General features: G+C 41.6%; 1 pseudogene; it reads left to right on the top strand.

Annotated features, from left to right (window-relative positions):
* The window catches only part of LOC114232305 (40S ribosomal protein S2-like), a 69,087-nt pseudogene that overhangs the window by 4,524 nt on the left and 49,638 nt on the right, over nt 1-14,925 (top strand).

The following is a 14,925-nucleotide window of genomic DNA, read 5'->3' as shown; positions in this document are numbered from 1 at the left end:
TTATTTTGAAATGTCTTGTGAGTTAGTAAGTAGGTTCATGACTTGATATAAAGATAGATTTGGAGAAGGATAATGTGAATAAATGTGAATTTTGGTCAATCAAATGGTCCAAAGGTAGGGAGACCAGTTGGGAGGCTGACCTCAGTCACACAAAATGAAGCTGATGAGGTTACCAAGCCCAGGACTAGGGTGGTGCTTGTAGAAATGCAAAGGTAGAAACAGTTTCTCCATCCACTACTAAAGCCGGAAGATATAACCATACATTTGTCCCTGATGGAGCTAAATGTATGACAGACAGTAGGGGCGTTGTCCTGTGATGAAGAGCATTATTTTAGCACCTCGGACAGCTCCTGGATTGTCAGGTAGAGGCTCTGGGTCTTATAAGAACATTACTGCTGTCAGTGATGGCTCCCTTTAATAAGAAAATAAATAACATTTATTGAGCATGTTATCAATGAAAGCTTTACCTGTTAATTCTCATGAGGAAACAAGCACAGAAAGGTTGCATAATGTCCCTCAAAAGTCACACAAATAGCAGAGCTAATTTCTGAACCCAGATAGTCTGGCTCCAAAATCTATTATACTATTCTGTGAAAAACAATTACAATTGCCTGACCGGTGTGGCTCAGTGGTTGATTCCTAGTCAGGGCACATGCCTGGGTTGCCGGCTCAGTCCCCAGTGTAGGGCATGCAAAAGGCAGCCGATCAATGATTCTCTTTCATCATTAACGTTTCTATCTCTCTCTCCCTCTCCCTTCCTCTCAGAAATCAATTAAAAATATACTTAAAAAACCACAATTACAATTAAGTATGATAAATTCTACAGCAGAAAAGTACAAAAGAGGGGCAGTGTACACAAAGAAGGACAAGGAAAGGAGGAGGATTCTGGGAAAACTTCCCAGAGAAAAACACACTGGAACTAAGCTTTCAAGGATGAATGGGATTTAATTAGAGCAGATGGCCAATAGGCTACCTGCATTGAGAAGGGTTCTGAAGCATATCCAGGCTCGGCAAAAAGTCTTCCAATATCAATTAACAAATGGGGTAGAGAATGATGGGAGACGTGACATTGGGGAGGTAGATGGGCCAAATAATAAAGGATCTTGGATACAAGTTAAGAAGTTTAGACACTCTCCCTAAAAGCTATGATAAGCCACCAGAGAATTTTAAGCAAGGTGTGGCAGGATAAAGCTTGCATTTTGGAAAAAGCTTTCTAATATTTCAGAGTAAAGGTAGCAGAGTAAAAGATCACAGGTTCTTCTTTTTCTAATACCTAATGTAAAAAACAAAACAACAAACAAAGCAAGCTCAGAGACAGGGCAACAAAATCACTCTGGATAAGGTGGGAAGCGGGGCAAGGAGACTTCCTCCATACAATATAACAGTTACAAAAAGATCTTATTGGAGCTGCCCCTACTAAACAAGAATGAGATGAAAACAAATTACATGGTGACAGTCCAAAAAAAGGGAGGGGAGGAGATGAAGGAAAATAATGGGTGATTATGAAGAGCTAGTTTGGAAGAAAACATAGCTCCAAGATACAGGAGATCCCCAGGGGGTGCCTTGAACTAAAAAGACCTTAATAAGAATATGAACCTGAGAGAAGACCTCAAAATTGAGATGATAAAATAACAGAGGATATTTAAATAAAAAGGATATTTCAGAGCTAAGGAAATGAATCAAGTACTGAAACACCATCATATACCGAACACATAAATCAGAAATGCCAAATAACAGGAAAGACATGATTGAAAATTGAATTAATGGCATGGATAAAAGACTTGAGATAATTATGACAAATACAAAGGGAAAATACAGAGGGAGTAAAGCAATTATTGAGAAGATAATAAGAGAACCAGGAGATAATCAAACCTAAGGATAATTGGTGTCCCTAATTAGGGTAGAAAATCCAATAAATGCAAGAAAATAGGCTTTCAGAAACACAATACAGGAATGTTTTTCCTAAAATAAAGGAAGAATTGAATCTGCAGAGGAAAATTTTTAGAGTATAACATAGAAAAAACCTACTTTGAACAAACATGAACCTTTTCAAAGGTAAATGGTTATTTAGACATCTGGGCAGAAAAGGCAAATCTTCCATGGCGATGGGTAGGATGCACACAAATATTTCTAGACCATCTCAATGCCAGAAGAAAAGGAGGCCATGTCAACAGAGTTTAGAGAGAAAAAATATGACCTAGGGATATTTCATCTTGCCACAGGTAGATGTCTCAAGCATGAAAGAACTCAGAGAGTAAACACTCGAGTCTTTCATGATAAAAAAAAAATCAACTACTTCAGGACAACAAGATGAGTTTAATTAAAGGGATTTAGGAACAGAAAACACCAAGGGAAGAGGTAAGAGTACTGGTAATAGGCTGGTGAGCTATTTAAATACAGAACTAAGAGCAAACAACTGAATTCTACAAAATGTAAATGTTACAAATCCTTATACAGTAAAAATAATAGAAAGATTTTTTAAATCGTGAGGTGGGAGAATGAGAGATGGAGAAAGTAAAATGACCTCATCTTTCACCTTCAGGGAACCAGTTGCAATGATCTAAAATTAAATCATAAATTAAAAGAAATGTCATAACTTCAACCTTTTAATTATTTTCTAATTTTTCTTTACTTCAAGAATGTATTGAAAAACACTTCTCCCATGGCGGGAAAAGATAGTTATCTGAAACTGAATTTAGTTTATTTTTAGTTTTTATCCTTCTGTAATAGTAAAACTTAAATTCAATATTTTAATTAAAATGACATGGGTAAATGATCATAAAATGCTGTCTCATCTCTTACCTTTATATGTAACTAGAGGCCCGGTGCATGAAATTCGTGCACGGGGATGTGTGTCCCTCAGCCCAGCCTGCACCCTCTCCAATCTGGGACCCCTCGAGGGATGTCTGACTGCCCGTTTAGGCCCAGGTAGGATCGGGCCTAAACAGGCAGTCAGACATCCATCTCACAATCCAGGACTGCTGGCTCCCAACTGCTCACCTGCCTGCCTTCCTGATTGCCCCTAACCACTTCTGCCTGCCAGCCTGATCACCCCCTAACTAATACTCCCCTGCCAGCCTGATTGATGCCTAACTGCTCCCCTGCCAGCCTATTTGCCCCTAACTACCCTCCCCTGCAGGCCTGGTCACCCCTAACTGCCCTCCCCTGCAGGCCTGGTCACCCCCAACTGCCATCCCTTGCAGACCTGGTCCCTCCCAACTGTCCTTCCCTGCTGGCCATCTTGTGGCAGCCATCTTGTGTCCACAAGGGGGCAGCCATCTTGTGTCTTGGAGTGATGGTCAATTTGCATATTACTCTTTTATAAGATAGGATTAAATAGGATAGAGGCCTGGTGCATGAGTGGGGGTTGGCTGGTTTGCCCTGAAGAGTGTCCCAGATCAGGGTGGGGGTTCCCTTGGGATGTGGGGCAGCCTGGGTGAGGGGCCTGTGGTGGTTTGCAGGCTGGCCATGCCCTGCGGCAATGCAAGCAGAGGCCCTGGTATCTGGGATTTATTTATCTCTATAATTGAAACTTTGTAGCCTTGAGTGGAGCCAAGCCTCCTGCTGGCTCCGTGGCCACAGCCATTTTTGTTGGGATTTATTTATCTTCTATAATTGAAACTTTGTAGCCTTGAGTTGAGGCCAAGGCAGGCCAGGGCTGTGGAAGCTTGGCTTCCTCCATTGCTGGGTAAACCCAAGCCTCCTGCTCTCTCCATGGCTGCAGCCATCTAAATTGGGTTAATTTGCATACTCTCTCCTGATTGGCTGGTGGGTGTGGCTTGTGGTTGTAGCTGAGGTATGGTCAATTTGCATATTACTCTTTTATTAGATAGGATAGAGACACTTCTTGAATTACATTAACACATTATTTGGGGTGGTGAGATCCCCCCCAATTTTATTGAGATATAACTAACATATAATATTGTATTCATTTAAGGTGTACAACATATTGATTTGATATCTGTATATATTGCAAGATGTTTATCATAGAAACCTCACTTGTGCCTCACCCCTACTCCTCCCCACAAAAGTAAATATCCTGAATTTTTAAGTAATAATTTTCTCTTTTTAAATTTAATAAATATTTATTGTTCAGATTATTATAATAGTTTCTCCTTTTCCCCCTCATAGCTCCCCTCCACCTGGTTCCCACCCCACCCTCTGCCTTTACCTCCGCCCCACTGTCCTCATCCATATGTGTACAATTTTTTGTCCAGTCTCTTCCTGCACCCTCCATACCCCTTTCCTCCTGAGAATTATCAGTCCACTCCCTTTCTATGCCCCTGATTCTATTATATTCACCAGTTTATTCTGTTCCTCAGATTTTTAATTCACTTGATTTTTGGGTTCACTTGTTGATAGATATGTATTTGTTGTTCATAATTTTTATCTTTACCTTTGTATTCTTCTTCCTCTTCTTAAAGAATACCTATCAGTATTTCATATAATACTATTTTGGTGGTGATGAACTCCTTTAGCTTTTTCTTATCTGTGAAGCTCTTTATCTGACCTTCCATTCTGAATGATAACTTTGCTGGGTAATCTTGGTTGTAGGTTCTTACTATTCATCACTTTGAATATTTCTTGCCACTCCCATCTGGCCTGCATAGTTTCTGTTGAGAAATCAGCTGACAATCATATGGGTGCTCCCTTGTAGGTAATTAATTGTTTTTCTCTTGCTGCTTTTAATATTCTCTCTTTGTCTTTTGCTCTTGGCATTTTAATTATGATGTGTCTTGGTGTGGTCCTCTTTGGATTCCTTTTGTTTGGGGTTCTGTGTGCTTCCTGAACTTGTAAGTCTATTTCTTTCACCAGGTGGGGGAAGTTTTCTGTCATTATTTCTTCTAGTAGGTTTTCAATATTTTGCTCTCTCTCTTCTTCTGGCATCCCAAAAAATTCAGATGTTGGTACGCTTAAAGTTGTCCCAGAGGCTCCTTACATTATCTTCATATTTTTGGATCCTTTTTTCTTTTTGGTTGGGTGTTTTTTGTTTCCTCATATTTTTTGTTTTCTCTGGTTGGGTGTTTTTTGTTTCCTCATATTTTTTGTTTTCTCTGGTTGGGTGTTTTTTGTTTCCTCATATTTCAGATATTTGGTTTGATTCTTGGGGTACGTTGATCTTCAGTTGAGTTTCTGTATATTCTTTATTTCAGACAGTGTATGCTTAATTTCTGACTGGTCCTTTTCCATTTTTTTGACATTCTCATTGAGGTCCTTGAAGGTCTCATCAAGTTTCTCCACAGTTTTTAGAAGATTCTTGAGTAACCTTATAAATGTGGTTTTGAACTCTATATCGTCCCTTAGTTTACTTTTCCCCATTTCTTTCATTGGTGACATGTTTCTGTGCCTCCACATTTTGGCTGCTTCCTGTGTTGATGGAGTCACTTTGTGTGGTAGGTGACCTATAGGGCCAGTAGCTCAGCCTCCCCAATCACCTGAGGTGGACTGTCTTGGTGCACCCCTTTATGAGCTGAGTGCAAAGTCTTGGTGTAGTTAAGCCTTGATTGCTGTTGGTACACTGGGAGGAATTGTCCTCCAGGCCAATTGGCTGTGGGAACCCGCTGTGTTTATAACTGCTGCACTGGAGACACGCTTATGGTGCAGGACTTGTTTCAGTGGGGCTTTGGTGCTCTCTGAGTCTTCCTCCTGAATGTGTCACTTATGGATGTGAGGAGTTGAAATCTGTGTCTCACACTGACCACTAGGTACACTGGCTTCTGGATCTCCAATGAGGTGCAGGTCAGCTACTGTTTGAGGCCACCCTGCCGGGGCTACAGGAGAATTCCAGTGCTCTCCTCCCTGCTTGGGATTTGGAGATTTTGGAGCTGTCTGAACTGGTTGCTAGGTTAAGCGGTGATCCATTCATATGCAAAAGCTGCTGCTTGGAGCTTGGGTGGGTTTGTAGGTTGAGCAGGGCAAGGTCTCAGGGCGTCACTAGGCTAGGGCATGGCAAACAGCAATGGCTGGCAGCCAGCCTTCCCGTGTCTCCGACCACATCCCCGTGTCTCGCACCTCAGCACAGCAAACAATTATTCCTCTGCGCAGCTCTGCAAGCAAGCCACCCTCACTTTCCGACCCGATGGCAAACAGTCCAGAGACAGAGAAGCATTGAGGATGCTTCTCCCTGTAGGAGTTTGGGTGTCGCGCGTCTCCCCTTCTGGTTGAAGTAAGCAACACCCGCCACCAGCTGGGATCTGCCGCCAGCCCGTATCGCGTGCGCGTGCCCCCGTACCTCAGCTTTTCAGCATTTGTGCCCTGAACGCTCCTCTCTCTTTCCGTCTAGTTGTAGATCTTCCACTCAGCCAGCCCTCCCGTGGCTCTGGGTGATAGAGGTTTTGTCTTTTAGTTGTAGTTTTGAAATTGTTGTGCACGGCCCCAGTTTAGATGTTTACCTACACTGCCTCTCTTTTTTCTTTTTGCTTTTCGGGTTGAGTGTTTTTTGCTTCTTTGTATTTCAAATCTTTGACTTGATTCTTGTGTTCCTCTAGTCTGCTGTTGGGTCTCTGTATAATATTTTTTATTTCAGTCAGTGTATGTTTAATTTCTAGTTGGTCCTTTTTCATATCCTCGAGGGTCTCGCTAAATTTATCGGCCTTTTCTAAGAAATTCTTGAAAAACCTTATAACCGTGGTTTTGAATTCTATATCCAGTCATTTATTTTCTTCTATTTCTTTCATTTGTGATCTGTTACTTTGTCTCCGCATTTTTGCTGCTTCCCTGAGTTGGTAGAGTAGCTTTGTGTGCTAGGTTTCCTATAAGGCCCAGTGGGTCAGCCTCCCCAGTCACCTGAGGTGGACACTCTTGGTGCACCCCTCTGTGGTCTGTGTGTACAGCCTTGTTGTAGTTAAGTCTTAATTGTTGTTGGTATCACTGGGAGGAATTGACCTCCAGGCCAATTGGCTATGTGTATCAGCTATGTCTATGCTGGGAGACCTGTGCTGGAGACAGCCTTATAGGACCAGACTTGCAAAATTGCAAAAGCCTCTGTGCTCAGCTTGGATGGGGCAGAGTCTCAGGGCTGAGCAGTCTTGGCTTCCCATCAGCCCTGCCCTTGCGCACATGCCTCCAGACCTCTGCCTTCCATGGCTCCCCTGAGTTTCCCCCTGACAGTCCAGATTCCCCCAGGCTCGCCCAGAACTGGGGTTCAGTGCAGTCGGAACTGGGGTTCAGTGCAGTCAGGAGCTTCTGACTCCCTTCCACTAGGGAGAGCTAGCGGCAACCTCAGCAGTCAGTCTTCTCTGCGCACACTCACGCGCACGCTGTCTCCAGACCCCTGCCCGCTGTGGCTTCCCCAAGTCTCCGAGTCTCCATTTGCCTTTCTCTCTACCTGACAGTCCAGACTCCCCCCATATGAGCCTGGGTCCACGGCATTTCGCCCGGAACTGGGGTTCAGTGCAGTCGGAAATGGGATTCAGTGCAGTTAGGGGCTTCCTTCCCTCTCCCGCCAGAGAACGCTATTCAGGCACTCAGCTGCCCTTCCTCTCTGCGCACGTGTCTCTGTACCTCAGTCCTTTGCAGCTCCTCTGATTCTCCATGTGCTTTCCTCTTTCCTTCTAGTTGTAGAATTTCCACTCAGCCAGCTTTCCTATGGTTCTGGATGATGTCCGTTCTGTCTTTTAGTTGTAGTTTTGAAATTGTTGTGCGAGGCAGCAGTTTAGGTGTTTACCTTTGCCGCCATCTTGGTTTCTCCCTCAGTACTAATTTTCCTACATTTTTTGTAGTTTATCACTCAAGTAAGTGTGCATGCATTTCTGGATGTCTTACCCATTTTTAAAAATTTGATATGTTGTTTAAGTCTCTTTCATCTATAGGGTCCCCCTTCATACCTCTCTTTTTCTGAATCTGGTGAAGAACCCTGGGCATTTGTCTTCTTGTTTCCACAGTCTGGATTTTGCTGTTTGCACAGTTACAGTCCACTTCCGTTTGTTCCTCTGTACGCTGTCTTTCCTACAGAATGGCAGCTGGATCCAGACGCGCCTTGACAAGACCACAGGTGGTATTGCGTCTTCATCAAGAGGCATGTCATGTCTGGTTGTCTCTTTTTTGGTGATGTTAGTAGCTGTTGATCAATTCCTCAATTGAATTTTTAAGGATTACGAAGTAAATATTTCTATATCTCTTGGTAAAAACAATAAAAAGTTGAAAAGATTTCTAATTCTACATTTTTTTCATTTGTTAATTGAAATGCTTTCATAAGGAGAGAATTCACCCTTACTGGTTACTTGGTGTTAACAGTTTATGCAGAAAAGGCAAGGTAAATGATTGCATTTCTTTACTTACCAGTTTTCAAGATAATGAACTGCTTCCCTATCATCCTCTTAAAGTAATCAATTTAAAAATTTTTTTTGCATGAATTCATGAATTTAAACATATTTGATGGATTTCAATTAATTGCAATGATTTTTCTTTCTGAAAGCACATTGGCTGGTCTTTGCCCAGCGAGAGCTTCTTCAGCCCAGCTTCTGGGGTTTTCCTGCCAGGTCCCTGGGCATGTTTGGTACTTTCCTTGCTATCAGTATGACAAAGTGTTCTGGACTTGTGTTGTATGTTTTCAGTCCAAAACAGAAATAAGCTATTTCTTTGAAAATCACCCATCTCTTCAAGAAGCCTTAACTTTATTTATTGGTAAATGGGATCTCAAGATCACTATTTTGGTACTAAGAATGCTCTGTGTTGCTGCCTTGATCACAAAATGTTTAGGCCTCTCAGTGGACAGAGCTAAGACTACAAGACTGCACACACACATTCTATAGACTACATAATATATGTATATGTTTATTATACATAGGGAGAGAGTTTTGTGTAATATAGATATATATTAGTAGGTATACTAATCCTTATAATATAAATGTGTTTATTTTTACTTAGCCTCATTTGTATTATATCTATATTTTCTTTCTTCCAAGTGAGAATCCTGGTTCTTCAGAACACAGGGATGATAGAATTAGATTATCCTATATTTGCCCATTTAATTTATTCTCAAACCGACTCATAATAGCAATACTAATACTATAAATATTATTGCTGAAGACATTTGAGAACATTTTTGCATTTACTCTCCCTACCCTGCCCCCTCACTTTTTAATAGCTGTGCTATATCTGCATTATATGGTCATATAACCATTATATAACATACTCTCTTCCTTTTAACAACCATTTCATTTTAATTTAAAAAAACACACCTTATTTTTAATTCTCACCCTGTCTCTCCTGTCTGAAGCCTGTTCTCAAATAAAATCCTGTGAACAATATTCCCTTAGTTCTGAAATGTGATAACAGTTTAGCTGGTGATTACCTAGGCTGGTCTGTTCTGAGAGTTCATAGGGGCTGAACTACTCCAGCTCCTTCCGTTTTTACAGCAAACCCATTCCACTCTCCTGTTGCTGGAGTTGGCAAAGCTCCTCTCAGTTACAGCTGCTGTTCTCTGATTGGCCGGCCACGCTTTCCAGGTGATGCCTGTTGACTGGGGATTTTCCTGTTCCCAGATCCATCAGATGCCCCACTGCTCCCTCTGCTTTCTTCTGCACAGATGTTAATACCTTGCAGGTCTTTGTGCATTTGTGGATTTGGGGACTATCTTGTCATTTGTTTCTTTTCTCCCATGTGTTCATGGCTTTTTGGTTTAGCCATCTAGTCGCTCTCTCTGTCTTCATTTGGAGATTCAGAGAAATTTAAAAAATGATGCTACTCCTATCATCTTCCCAGCTAATTTTATCTTATTATATATTTACAACAACTATGTTTATGTGGGAAGAAAAGCAATGATGTTTCTATTTTGGGGAAAAAAATAAGGTAAGTCTGGCTGCATTGTAGTGGATGGCTTTGATGGAATTAAACAGATACAATCAACTGGTATGCACTAATACAGCTGAACCCTTGTTAAAATATTTATTTTTTATTTTTATTTTTAAAATATATTTTTATTGATTTTAGAGAAGAAGGGAGGGGGAGAGAGGGATAGAAACATCAATGATGAAAGAGAATAATTGATTGGCTGCCACCTGCACACCCCCTACCAGGGACTGAGTTCACAGCCAGGCCATGTGTCTTTGACCAAAATCAAACCCAGGACCTTTCAGTCTGCAGGCCAACGCTCTATCCACTGAGCCAACCGGCTAGGTGTTAAAATATTTAAATACTTCCCTTTCAGCTAGTAAGTAGCCAATCGTGGTGCCCTTCCCTTAAATGTCCCGTCCCTACATCCCCAAGTGAAACAGGAAATACGAGTAGTGTCTGTCGCAGGAGGGGTCCTTCGGGATCCTGTTCTAAACCCATGGCTCATTAGTCAGTGCCCATGCTGCTTGTTGGTTAAATGTTTTGAACATTATAGATTCTATAAGATTTGGAGACTGGTGATACAATAATTGGGGGTAAAAGAGAAGATGATCAGAGTGTGTGCCTTCTGAATGGACCTCAGTTGAATAGTTCAACCAAGATTTCTTAGGCGCTTCCTGTGTGCTAGGCACTGTGCAAAGCTGAGAAGCACAAAGACAATAAGACAAAGTTCTTGCCATTGAGGAGCCTGCAATGTACTGCCCTGTCTCTGGGGCCACTTATCCAGGGAGAGGATGCCAGTTTTGCCATATTGGGTTATAAAGCTCAGTCCCTGAGCAGACATAAGAGGAAGAAGGAAAGTGCAGACCTAATAAGAAAGCTCTTGCTTAAGCAATCACCTTAACATAAGGCTCACATCTCTGTACCTTTGGAACAGTAACTGCCCTGAGAGGCTGGACAGTTAATTAAAGCACTAATCCAGGCAAGGAACACTCCGTCCTTGTACACAATGAATCAAGCGGGTCTCCTTAGACACGAGAGCCTGGATTCTTATCTACAGAGTGAATCAGTTATTTAACTATTCACGTTCTATGTCCTGATTGGACTGGCAATGCTTTCTTTGAATATGGAGGAGAAAGAGATCTGCAAGAAAAGCAGGCTGGAAACATGGTGCTTGTCTACATAACAACCACAACAGTTTTTCTTGAGAAATATTTTTTATCCTCAGCAATGCAAAGCAATTGAGAAGCTGCTCTGATTTTTATTTGCTCAATGACTGGAAGCACAAATCTCAGGGAGGAAAACAAAATCATACTAGCTGCTCATTTTCAGAGCCCAAAAAGCACCAGAAGGGAAAATAAATGTTCTTATCACCTTCATTCCCCTAAAGTCAATAAATTTCAATTGATTCAAGTATTAAACAAATATGTATTAAGCACCTACTATGCATCAAGCTATTATCAAATTGCATCTTCAAAGAAACTAATATGCAGGAATCACTAGTGTCAAGTAGAAGAGGTATAGAAATCCAGTGGTTTTCACAGTAGAAGTAATACTTTAATAGGAGCCAGACACATTGTAAGTAGGACATTATTGTTAATACGTTCAGGTGGGACTTCTGAGAGAATGAACACAGTCGTAGCAGCTTGATTAGTCTGTAGAGCTTATGATGCATTTGGAAACCTCCTACCTCTGAGTCTGCTTCTGAAGCAGAAGAATCAGACCCTACAAATTATCACCTGACAAAATGAGAATGTTACGGTGGCAGCTGTTACCATTAACTTCTAGTAATACAATGGTGTGCAACACGGGAAGAGGCTGTATCAAAAATCTTGTTGCGGAGGCAGAGGGAGTAAAAGGAGCATTTTTCAAATGACACGTCCCCTCTGAGTAAGAGATTTTTATATGGAAATGCTTAAGAGCACAGGCTCTGTAGTCAGCTGGCCTAAATTCAACTCCTAGCTCTAATAGTTACTAGTTATATGAGTCGGGATAAATTATGCAGTCACTATATGACTCAGTTTTGCATCTGTGAAATAGGAACAATGATACTCATGGTATCTGTTCATTCAGCTGTTTTGAAGGTTAAATGAGTTAATATATATAAATTGGTTAGAAAAATGCCTCCCTCCTAGGTCCTCCTCCACTGCTGTCTCTTGCTGACCTAAGTCAACCATCCTAGGGAGTGTCCCAAGGCCCAGACCATGGTAGAATCAAGAGGGAGAGGGGATCTTGGAGGACATCTGCTCTTATTTATTCTGGAATCCTCTCTCTGAAATCTAGGCCAAGTCACCTGGCTTCTACTTGAACACACCCTAATGACAAGGTTTTCTCCCCAATAGAAAACCTGTCCCATCACATTGGACATTGGAAAGGTCTTCCTTGAACTGAACTAGAGTCTCTTTTCTCTGTCTGTTGGGATTGGAGATAACAAGGTTATTCATATCCTTTTAAATCATGGAGGACAGCTAGCTAATAGTATACAATTAAGCACATGAGCTCTAGAGACAGATTGCATGGATTGAATATCAGCTTCCCTATTTATTGGTTGTGTGATCTTGGGCAATTTAAACTTTTTATGCCTCTGATTCCTCATTTTCAAAATGGTCAGACTTACACTACCACTCTAAGAGGGTTGTTGTGAGGATTGAATGAGATGATATGTTTAAAGAGCCTAGTTAGTATATAAGACTCAATAAATGTTGTCACTGATGCTGATGCTGTTGAAATCTCCCTTGGGCATTTGCTTCTTCAGGCTAAACATCCCTATTTCCTTCTTTGATGCAACATTTGCCAGTGCACCTCAGCCCTTTCCTCTGAGTGCGTGCCAGTCATCGGCATTCCTCCCCAGGACTCCAGCTCCTGAATTCCTCCTTCATGTATCCCCAGGCTGGAGTCCGGTCTCCTGTGGGTTCTGGTCCACAAAGACCAGGGGGGCCCTCCTCTCTCTTGTGTGGGCATTGGTTCATTCACTGACTCATTCACAAATGATTTAAGCATCTGTATTTTTATAAGTGGGTCCCAGGAGAGAACTGGCTTTTAGTGTACCTATCCCACTTTTGACTCGCAGTGAACTCCCAGGGGACTGGACCAGGGGTCCGCTCACTTTTCAGTGAAGACCCAGATGATAGATACAGGGTGGGGCAGTAGCAGGTTCACAGTTGTGAGTATGCCAAACCCAGAGTTTATTTTGCGTTATTAGTTATTAATCATTGTATTATTTTCCATATGAACAATTGTAAACCCCAGTCTGTATTTTCCACTTTGCAGTCCATTTAGTCTCTATTGCAACTACTCTGCCACTGTAGCAGGAAAGCAGCTTCAGACAACATGCAAATCCTTATTTACAAAAGCAGGCAACTGGCTTCATTTGGCTAATGAGCCATGGTTTGCCAACGACTGAACTAAAGCATATCATAAAAAGAAGTATTTTTACCATGTAATCCATCAATTCCACTTCTGGGTATTTATTAAAAAAATGAAATCACTATCTCAAAAAGATATCTGCACTGTCATGTTCATTGCAGCATTATTTTCAATAGCTAAGATATGGAAACAACCTAAGTGTCTATCAATGGATAAACGGATAAACAAAATGTCACACACACACACACACACACACACACACACACACTGAACATTATTTAGCCTTAAAAATGAAATAAATCTTTTATTTTAAATTCTCTTCCAAGGATATTTTTTTAAATTGATTTTAGAGAGGGAAAGACAGAGAGAAACATCCATGTGAGAGAAACACATCAATTGGTGGCCTCCTGCGCATGCCCCAACCAGGGCCTGGATTGCAGGGGAGTAGTCTGTAACCGAGGTAAGTGCTAGGGCATGAAATAAATCTTGTCATTTGCAACAACATGATGGAACTTGAGGGTGTTGTGCTAAATAAAACAAGTCGGAAAAACACACAAGAACGATATAAAAACACACAGACCACTTATATGTGGAATCTAAGGAAAAGAAAAACAAGCAACCAAATACCCCACAAGAGCTCATATTAACAGAGAGCAGAGAACAGATTGGTGGCTGCCAGAGGTAGGGAGTGGGGAAATGGGGGGAGGGGGTCAAAAGGTACAAACTTCCAGTTACAAGATGAATACATCCTGGGGATATAATGTATAGCATGGTGGCAATATTAACAATACTGTACTGTATATTTGAAAGCTGCTAAGGAAATAATCTTAAAAGTTCTCATCACCAACTATGTGTGATGATGATGTTAACTCATTGTCGTGATTGTGTCTCAATATACACATATATCAAATCACTTTGTTGTACACATAAAATTGATAAAATGTTATATGTCAATAATATCTCAATAAATATATTGTTTAAAATGTCCTTTCCCCCACCCCTGACCCCCTGCTCAGCTTGTGCAGCTGGTTGTTGTTTTGTTTCTTTAACACAAGTGCAAGGCCTTTCATTGACCTCGGCTTAGCCCATCCTCTACCCTGCCAAGATCATCTTGCCACTATCCGAAGTAACTCCTATCTCTCTCTAACTGTTTGCCATCTTCCAGTGCAGAATGTGCCTTTTATATATTCATCCAAGTAATTGATTACTATTTTGAACTGGAAAGGTCTGGGGACAGAACCTCGCAGCATGCAATAAGCAACCTCCCTCCTTGCTAACTGCTCTGTTCTTCAGGATCCAGCCCAGTGTCAGCTTCCAGGAGGCTATCCTTACAACGGCCTCCCTTCCCTAGCCTTCCTGGCCAGACTGAGCAGGAGGCCTATATTAGTCTGCATTCTCCAGAGAAACAGAACTAATAGGGTATCTATCTATCTAAAGGTATTTGCTATAAGGAATTGGCTCACGTGCATAATCAGGCTAAGAAGTCCAAGACTGTACTTAGTAAGCCAGAGGCTCAGGAGAGCCGATGATATAAATCCAATTCGAGTCCAAAAGCAGGAGGCACCCAGTTCAAAGATGGAAGGGAGGGAGGGTGGGAGAGAGAGAGAGAGAGAGAGAGAGAGAGAGAGAGAGAGAGAGAGAGAGAATGCTTTCTTTGCCTTTTCTCCCATAGACCTTCAGTAGCTGGATAATGCTAACTCACACTGGGGGTGGGCAATTTGACTTACTCACTCCACTGATTCAAATGCTAATCTCATCTAAAACACTCACAGACACCCTCCCCCC

The sequence above is a fragment of the Eptesicus fuscus genome, chromosome 7 (assembly GCF_027574615.1).
Source record: "Eptesicus fuscus isolate TK198812 chromosome 7, DD_ASM_mEF_20220401, whole genome shotgun sequence".
Classification (NCBI taxonomy): domain Eukaryota; kingdom Metazoa; phylum Chordata; class Mammalia; order Chiroptera; family Vespertilionidae; genus Eptesicus; species Eptesicus fuscus.
This window is presented reverse-complemented; position numbering and strand designations above follow the sequence as displayed.